The sequence below is a fragment of the Uloborus diversus genome, chromosome 6 (genome assembly GCF_026930045.1).
Source record: "Uloborus diversus isolate 005 chromosome 6, Udiv.v.3.1, whole genome shotgun sequence".
Classification (NCBI taxonomy): domain Eukaryota; kingdom Metazoa; phylum Arthropoda; class Arachnida; order Araneae; family Uloboridae; genus Uloborus; species Uloborus diversus.
This window is the reverse complement of record NC_072736.1, coordinates 70,268,051-70,278,690: the sequence shown is the minus strand read 5'-3', so window position 1 is coordinate 70,278,690 and position 10,640 is coordinate 70,268,051.

The window sequence follows — 10,640 nt, the reverse complement described above, 5'->3', positions numbered from 1 at the left end:
TTTTATTTCTAATGAGGAAGCTTTACCTCTGTGTGAGTGTGATCACCCGAAATAGCATCCTTTCTTTCACGCAGCATCATTTCGGTTGATGCCATTAATACGATAATTTTGATCCTTGGTTTCCATACCAGAAGTGCTCACTTGGACTCTTTTCGATGCGAAACTGCACTTTATTTCGGGCAAACGTAATCTGGTGACGTTGTGAATTCTACGCGGATCCTAATCGCAGCGTTACAACACCGCCAGATTAGGTTTGCTCCAACTGTTGGAACTTAATTTTGCCAAGAGTAGTAAAAGCAAAACAAGGATTTTTTACATGACACATAATTATACGACATGAACGCTGTCGATTTTCTGCATCTTGAAAATCCATCGATTGAAGCCAAGTTTAAACCTGCGCCTTTTGGCGTAAGAAACCAACGCCTCACCACTATACCACTAGTTTTGACTGTCCGACAATTCTATATTGAACTGGGGGAAAGTGGAAAAACTCCAATCTGGGATAAGACTACAGAATAGCGGTACATCGGCACTTGGCGACTGCTTTTACTTTCTAAATTGGTGGAAACAGAAAAATATCGTTTACGTGGTCGCCTTAATTTCTCCTCATTTTGCGTTCTGTGGAACTTGCATTGTTTTTTAATTACACAGGATATTTAGTTAGTGAATTATTTTATATTTAATGGAGCAGGTGATACTGTTTACTTTAATCGCCAGATTATTTTACGCGATGAAAGTTTTAAGGTTATTTAGTAACTTATTTCAGTCCTTTGCTGAATTGTTTCTCATTATAAAAGCTTGTTAATTATTTGGCTCAGAATTTTTCATTTGATGGAGTTTTTAATCTTGTTCTCTTTGTTTCATTTAACACTAACTTAAAATGGTAAAATAATGCGTGTTATCGCCAAATAAATAGTTCCCATCTGAAAACTCGATAATTAAACAATGTAGCACAATAACCATTCCTCTTCTTCACTTTTTCAAAGCAGCGAAGCAACTCCGGGATTATAGCCCGGGATCCTCTGGTACCGAAAGAGCTACGTTATATCCCTGAACCACGAGTAGGGTGGAGTTCTAGCATTGAACTCACCGCATGGAAGGAAGATGTGCCTCGTGTCAAACTGTGAAATTCCATGTGACTTTTGGGAGTTCAAAATACTTCCGGCTCACATGGAATTCCTAGTGGAATTCCATGTGAGCCGTATGGGAGTTCAAACTACTTATAAACGAAAAATAATAGCCTGAAATGAAAAAGTTCATTACACTGTAGAATATTGACGATGGTTTTGAAATAATATCTATCTGCCTTGCCAGTAAAATGTAGAGGAAATTCAGTCGTTCATTAGACTTAGCAACTAAGAAGTACAGTTGAACTCGCTTATAACGATCCGATCCTTGATTTAACGAGAACCTGGATTTAGCAAGGAAATCAGAAACACTTGGTTGGTACAGTGTTAAGTCTATGGGAGCATAACTCGCTTTTTACGAGCAAACTCCGCTTTAAGCGAGCAATATTTTTTATGGTTCATAAAATTTCTATTGACTTTCAGCTCAGTTTTTTCTTTTTTGGTAAATTTTCTTTAATATTCCAAAGTTAGTAATACATCATAAATCCTGAGAATAAGCAATGACAGTATTTTTTTTCATTTGGTGAGTAAAGAAACATTTAAAATTTATGTAGTATATATGTATTCCTCAAAAACAATGGCATAAGAAAGATTCAGACAGTTCAAAGCTAGCTAACCAACTTATTTAGAACCTGTATAGCGATTAAAGAGAAGAAAAAAGGCAACCATGACAAATTTTTACGATTTTTTTCACGAACTCTCCTTTTACGAGCACTCGGTTATAACGAATAAAAATCGCGCTCCCTTTGCGCTCCTTATTAGGGAGTTCGACTGTAGTAACCGAGACAAACGATCTCCTCTGTATCATTTGGGCACAACTTCTCGAGAACACAATGCTCCTAAGGCAGGGGTGCCTATCCCCCCCCCCAAGTACAATGACGCAAATCCCCCTTTTGTTTTATTTTATCTCTTTTTTTTTATTTTTTTACTTATTTTTTAAAAATATTTTTCATTTATTTATTTATTTTTAATTATTCTTATTTTTATAACTTTACTAGCAAAAATACCCTGCGTTGAATGGGTCAGTAATAATTGTGAGAAAAAATCGGTACTTTCATTCGTTTTCTGTTTTAACTGAAAGAACTCAAAACACACCGCTTTGACGTGATTAAAAGTCGAGCTTCTTTCTTACCCATAAAAGTAAAATAGCAATAAGCATAAAGAACAAAAGAGCATTATTTTAGAAACGAAAGCACGACATTTAAGCACATAAAAATTTGAAGAATTTCCAAATTATGAAATTAAGCATCACTTGTTTGAAAAGATTTATCACTTAATATTTTTTCTTCCTTTTTTTTCAACATAGTCTGAAATTTTTTCTATTCGCAACTCCAGAGCTCAAATACGCTACCTTGCGGTGATTAACAATACTAAAGAAAAGGGTAAAACATTCCATTCCATGTGTTTTCTTTGGGGTAAAAATACAGGCTTCAGACAGTTTGTGGTGCAATCTAATTTCAGAAGAATAGAAAAGAAAGCTTCCCACAAACACGATGAAAAATTAATGTCATTCACTAAGCGTAAGTTACGGCATACGTTTGTTTTACCTTTTTCATCCGCCATTGGGCAGTGGCTGCAGCGCCCCCTATAACTTACTAGGAGTTGCGAACATGGCTATTCGCAACTCCAATCTTACATTAACCAAGTTTTTTAGAAATAAAATATAGCCTATGTTGCTTCCTGATAATGTAGCTATGTATGGTTAAAATCGGTTCAGTAGTTTTGAAGCTTACCCCGAACATACATACAGAAGTAGCCATTTATGTATATAGATTAGAAACGTTTTGTGCTACGGGCCCAATGACATGCATACACACACACAAACTAAATAAATGAAATAAAATGTAAACAGAATAAAATAAAATAAAATACTAACTTAAATTAAAAATAAATCAATAGATAAATTTAAATAAATTAATAAAAGACATGAGAAAATCCCCCCCCCCTCCAATCTAGGTGGCGCAACTCGCGTCATAATCCCCCCTGTGGGCGCCACTGGCCCTAAGGGTCGGTCTAAATGTTTAAAGTGGAATCCGAACAACTAAGACATAAAAGGCAAATTTAACGGTCGCTACTGGCTGTAGGACTAGATGCTTAGTTTAGATGAAACTTTCTCGACTATGTTTCCCTGTCTGCGAACCGGAACCGTTTCCAAAAGATTTACTGACGATTAAAACATGTTGATATCTTTCCTTAAGTTATTTTAATTTTATGAACACTTTCGCAAATGTAAATCTCAACACTTGAACAGCTTCTATTGATACATGAAAGGAGGAGTCCAAAGGAAATAGAATACAGGATGGTCCGCAAGAAATTGCCCCTCTTTATACAGCCATATCCGGCCTGTCTGCTGAAACAACCGAACCAAAATTTCAGACATGGTTACTAGAGTTTTTTGATTAATTTGTTTATTTATACAGCAGTTAAACAACTTCACATACATAAAGGATTGCGCTAAAGAGCTTTAACTCAGGACACGCCAGGAAAAATTTATAACTCAAGAGAAGGAAATAATACCCACGGCACCGACGGTAATCGAACCCACGACCTCCGGCTTAGAAGATGAAGCTTCTACGACAGAGCCACAGATGCCCCGTAAGCTCTGAATTTTTTTAAACTACGCAAGTGCTTACGGTTACGGTTAGAGTGAAAAAATGTCAAATGCAATGCTCAATTTTTCTTTTTTTTGCGATTTGATCAGCGTATTATAAAATCACAAATGGGCGTTGAAACGATTGGCGTGCGACAAAAATTGCTGGCGTTAAGTATTTGCAAAGAACATCATTAAGGACTGACGCATACCTGTAAGCAGGGGTGCCCACCTGGGGGGGGGGGAGTCATGGCGCAGACTGCGCCATTGAAATTTTTAAGGTGGTGTTTTTAGGGGTATTTTTCTCATTTTGGGGGAAGGGTTCTTGCGTTTGAGGGGAGTTCTTTACGATTTTTAAGGGGTGCGCTCTTGCTCTTAGGGGGTGGGTACCCCTGCTGTAAGTGATACATACACCCCAGAGATCCCCCGTTACCTGTCTCGGTTAGGTTTTAAACGGTTTGGTGAGTCTCTGCGGAGAGATTTATTTAAAATTTTGAAGGTTTATACAAAATACAAAAATTATTCTACCACACAGGGTAGGATAAAAACATTACGGTTAATAAAAATAATAACAGTTCCAAAATGTTCTATTGAACTGTTACAATACATTGATACAGCTAACTTGAATGCTAAACACATCACAAATGAACAGTAGTTTTAACACGCTAGGTAGGAGGAAATAAGTTTAAACGAAATTGAAGATATTAGATTTTAGAATATAACTGTTATGGTCTGTAAACATACTATACAATGATGTTTGAATTACAAAAGAGCAGTTACTGTTTCAAAATACAATAAAAAGTAAAATACAATACATTATAATAAGAATAAAAAGAGGGAATGTAATAATTTACTTGCATGAGGTTTGAAGAAAGCTGAAAGAAGATTTTCAGAAGGATAAATTTAGGAGTTATAAGTTTCCTGTGAAAAGACGAGGTATAACGGGACAATGGAAGATATGGTGGGAGTGTTTTTCAAAGATGCTATATTGACAATCCACTGATGAAGTTCCCAGAATATTGATTACAAAAGTTGATATTGACAAAACGGGAAAAAACTGCCCATTCTTGGTTGTATGCCTGTGACCAGTAATTTAACCTACAATGCAGTTTTATGAAATTGCAGAAAGAGATTTTTTTTTCTAATTTAATACTTAGGAAGTTATGGCATTTTGCATTGAAATTCAAGGGCTGGAATAAAAAATTGGGTCAACACTTAATTTGTATTTTTTTCTCAATTATTAAATTTCATCTGTAAGGCTTACTCAATTGCTCTTACAATATGACAAAATATGCAAGTAAATTGTATTGAACAATAATGTATTGTCTCAGTGAAAAAGATAACATTATTGTTACCTTCTTAATAAGAGTTTTCTCAACAATTGGTAGTTTCCAAGATTCAATCCGGAACGGGGGAAGCTGAGGCTATTTTTGAAGTCATTAAAGACTAGTAATGTAGACAATATTCGTGCAGTATGTTTTGAACTCACTAGTTCAAACACAGGTCCTATTTCTGGGGCTGTCGTCCATCTAGAGAAAAAGCTGTGCAGAAAAAAGAAAAAAAAAAATTATGTGTTTGCAGTCATCATAATAATGGTGTTCAATCTTTGAAGTTAGTACGGGGATTATATTTTCTCTAGAAGCTACCCTTTTATTGATATAGAGAAGGGAGGGGGAGGACAAGTGTGCACCAGGAATTGCATTTGATGTCGTTGCAAAGCTACAGTGCTGGTAAAAAAAATTGCATCACCCTCGCATTTTCACAGCAATGGCATTATGTGAGGGTGATGCAATTTTTTGTTTTGGTCGACCGATTAACGATGAATGTATGTGAAGTTCTGCAAAACTTATGAAATAAACATTCAACAGCAGGAATCCAATAATTGTTTACGTAGATCGGGGCTGTTTCCGGACCAAGGCAAACTGCTGACCCCACGTTCATTTTTCCATTTCTGAACCTGCGTGTGAGTTTAGAGAAAAAAAAATTACTTAACCCCGCGTCAGTTTAAGTCTAATGGCAGGATAAAGGTTTTTAAATTGATACTTACCAATTTTGGCCTATGGCACGGAACAGAATCATCCTGGAAAATGACGTTTGGAACTGAAGTAAAGTGATCCCGGATAGTAGGACGCAATTTCTCCTCCAAAATGCCAATATACAGCTGAGTGTTTACTGTTACTTGCACAAAGTGAAGCCCGCCAACTCTTTGATTAGAAATACATGCTCAAATCATCCGGGATACGGGATGCTTGACTGTGTTGAATGCAGTCGGGATGATATTCCTCTCCTTTGCGGCGCGGATGTTGCAATTTTTTTACCCCTATTGTAGTTGAAGATATAAAGATGTAGGAAATGAAAATGGCTAGCAAATACTTAGTACTAAGAGAGTTAAAGCTGAAAAGAGAACATGAAGAATTTTTATTCATCGTTTTGGTGCTGTTACAGCAATGCGTCAGATTTATGCCACCAGGAGCAATTCACCATGTCCGGTGGTGGACTAAAATTACTTTATGTCTCAAGCTTTGGATGATCAAATCTCAATTTAAAATAACTTCAAAAGATGAACAAGGATTACGTGATATGTATATTTTCATTGTTCTTATACACTGGGTTTCACCATAAACACCACTCCTTACAGTGACCTGTTGCTGAAATTGCTATTTACAATACTCATCAATACATTCAGCTATCTTAGGAGCTGAATCACTAAATTTTCTAGTCATTCTTGCTTAAAATTGTTCAATATTTCGGTCAGTACATCAACCGAAAGATAGATGGTAAAGGTTAACGCTAAAAATAAAGGTTGAAATTGCTCTAAAACGAGCTGGTGTGTGCATCACATGACTTCCTTTTACTCCAATTTAATGTCATTTCCCCATTATTGGCAATTTCAATGTGATTCAATTGTTTACTTTCTAAATATCACCATCTGTGGCCAAATTGAAACCAAATTTAAAATTAAAAAAAAATAAATAAATAAAAAACATTGCCAAATTTGTCGCAAAGTTGGCGACAAAACTTGGCGAACAAAAGACTGGTGATATATCGCCAAGTGTCCGACAAATCATAACACCACTTGAGTTTAAATCGAAATTAACAATGGTTTCCCCCCTAAAAGGGAAAAAAGACCCCATTAGAAACATCCGAATGCAACCAAAAGAAAAGGTGCACAACTAGGTCCCACTAGGAGTCTTCGTACCAAATTTCAACTTTCTAGGACATACCGTTTTTGAGTTATGCGAGATACATACACACATACGCATATACATACGTACATACAGACGTCACGAGAAAATTCGTTGTAATTAACTCGGGGGTCGTCAAAATGGATGTTTCGGGTGTCTGTAGGTTCCTAGACATATATCCACGTGTGGTCGGGTCGAAAAAAAAACTCAACATTCATTCAGGGGTGAGAAAAATGGAAATTAAGGCCGATTTTTGTGTGAAATTTTTTTTGCGAAAACAATACTTCTTTTTTTGTAAAAGGAAGTAAAAAATCACTGTTGATTTTAATTCAACTAGGAATAAGATCTTGGTAGATTTCGTTGCAGCTAAGTTAATATTTTAACTGTTGAATCTTCCTGTAAAATATCTGGAACCTAATCCAGACTGGTAAGAGTTAAGAGATGATTACAAACAGCGTAAGGAGGTTGTGAATACCATGCCAAAAGCAGTTCTTCATATTGCGAAAATAATGCACAATGAATTTCATGTACTAGTACAGCTTCAAGTTGCTGAAAATCATCAAAAAAAAATCCATGATAGCAGTAAAAAGGCTCTTAATTTTTACTAAATCCGATGCAGTATTAACTGAACACAAATTGCAAAAATATTCGAAAACAAATGCAGGCTTAAGATATTGAAAGTTTGTAGTAAAAATAAAAATGAGTCAAAAAATACAAAATTTAACTTTTTATACGGGCCCCAGGTCCCCTAACTTATGTTTAGGGAAATGATATCCATTGAAAAATAATTCCAACACAAAAAGTTTGACTCTAGTACGACCAATATGTCCCGAGATACCAAACGCAGCGTTTTGTGACTTACACCACTTTACACTCAATGTCGATAACACCTCTTGGGGGGAAATATAGCTGTTAACAAAGGTTTTAAGTTATATGCGTGCTTAAAATGTGGTTTTTCCAATTGTTCGAGGTTTTGTAGTGTGTTTTTGCGTATCATGGCATAACAGTTGCATTTATTTCGAAATACCAATGAAATATATATATATATATATATATATATATATATATATATATATATATATATATATATTTTTTTTTTTTTTACTTCGATAACCTGACATTCCACTGAAAGTGCGATATGTTCCAATCTCATCTTCTGTATGGTCCCTTAAAACTTAAAAATTAGAATATCTCCTTGAGTTTTAGCAGCACAAAAGTCAATTTTTGTGACAGTAATATTTTTCAATGGAGAGAATTTCCCTAAATATTAGTGGGGGGACCTAAAGCCCGTATAAAAAGTTTATTTTTTTTATTTTTTGACTTATTTTTATGTTTGCTTCAAATTTTCAATATCTTAATCCTGCATCTGATTATGAACATTTTTGCAATTGAAAGTATGCAATGCATCTTGTTTTAATCAGCTTATTTTTGATATGGATATAAACTAAAACAATCTCTTAGTTAAAATTATTTAAACATGAACATTATTAGCAACTACTTAATTTAAATTGCACTTTAATTAAATCAGTTGATTGTAACTCTTACACCCGTATCTAAGATATTCTCTTACAGGTTAAGCGCACAATGTTACAACATAAAAATAATAGAAGAGCTAACAATAAGAGAAAAACAAACATTTCTAACAAACATTTTATTTGGTTATAATATTCTTTGGGAACGTATATACATCTGCCTGGCATTTTGTCTTTCTTACCGTAACATTTACAAGAGGAAGCATTGTTTTAATATCCTTTCACCATACCATCGCCATATCGGGTACAATAGGAAAGTAGAAATGATTATCAACTGTGCAACTTCAACGCAAATAGCTAACGTCATATTATCCTCAATGTGAGTCAGTAATTTGTCAGTACAGTGTTACACAGTGCCCCGTAACACAGCGCTCCGCAGGGGCAAATCAAATAGAAAAATCAGACTATTAGGTTATGTTTACTAAAAACTACTTAACGGTAATTTGCAACAAAATATACAGAAACAAGTGGAAAACCCACGTTAGTTACCTAAATATAATGCGCTCAGTATGAAATTAAAAGTTATAAAATAATTTTTTCGTCATTTGATTACACAAAAACCTTTTTTGTTTGTTAGTTTTTAAATGCGGTACAAACTGCGGCATAGACAACTGCTTAAAATGGCTGCTTTTGAGGTTGACAAACATGTGTACCAACATCATGAAAATGAAAGAGATGGAGATATATGCTTGGAACAATGTACACCGGGTAATAATGTGCCCCCCTTATCCTATAGAGCAGGGGTTCTCAAACTGGGTGGCGCTGCACCCTGGGGTGCCGTAGGAAGAGGTAAAGGGTGCCGTGAAGTACCCATATGGTATGAAATATATTTTTGGTGGGTGTGCAAAATGAGGTCATGTAGACCAATAAAGTCATTCCCTCATTGTTTGATGTAGCATAGCAAAAATTTGCTATACCGTGACTTCATCGTGATCAGAAACATTAACTGTAATAGAGAAAGAGTAACAAGCAGTTTCTAATCACCTGGCAACAGTGTAGCATAAGATTTGACATCACAGAAGAGTGATGTCAAAACTACCTGACCTTATTTTACGGTAAATTTTGTTTCTACATGAATCACTGTAGGTTACCATTACGAAAAAGTTATTTATTGTTCTTGAAGCCTAATTTAAGTAGTTGACGTAATTCAAAAAGAAAAAAAATGTTTTTTTATGCTGTCATTTTTTCTCGTGATTTGATAACCAGGAAAAGTCAATAAGACAATGTTCGTCTTATTTTTATGCTGGTGTCCTTACAATAAGACATCGGAGTATCGGGTAGAAATAATGATCCTCTGGTGCGTATGCTGCACATATGTGCAGGAGTGACAAAAAACAGAAATGAACAATTTTCAGTTACCTCGAATGCGACGGGTGACTTTTCTCCTCTCCGTGGAAGAAAATAGGGAATTGTTGGTGATGACGTTATCAAAAATGTGGTTTTAAATTTTTTTTCAATTACCTTAAGAAGTAATCGAGATGGACTGAGATGCCGTGAGAAAGTTCTAAATATTGAAAGGGTGCCGCGAGTCGAAAAAAGTTTGAGAAGCGCTGCTATAGAGAGTGGTTCTTTCTCATCATTATTCCTCACAAAATTCCTGAAAATAGGAATTTTGTATCTGTTGGTCGAAAAATTATCCATGGGGAAATAGTACATGAACTTTTGGCTTTCTTCGTATGCTTAATTTCACAAGCTAATATTTTATAGCATTAAGTAGCGTGTTCTGCTGGAAATACTACAATTGACAGTGTCTCTTCGTATTTGGCTTAAAATATGTTTTTGATCTTGAATTATCAGCAAATTATAGCTCTCAAAGCCTCATAAAATGAAAATGGTTTTTAAGGCAATTTGAAGCAAGTTAAATTTTCTGTTGGGGTTGAATTGCACAATAGAACATATTTTCCTTATTTGTATCAATATGAATACCGTTATTTGCTTCAAAATTCAAATAATTCTAAAACAATTTCCATGCTACAAATATTACACAAAATAGTTCGTGTGATTCATTGTTCAACTTAACTAGAGTTTTGTGTTGTGCACAATACATTTTGTCATGGCGTGTATTTTAGAAAAGAACAACAAATGAAGATAACTATTGAGCAAATTCATTAATTCTTTTCTCCTTATTTTTCTGTGCTGCAGAAATAAACGGAAAACGTACACGGTTAGAATTTTCAAACCTCCACGAGGAAAAAATTTGCTTCCG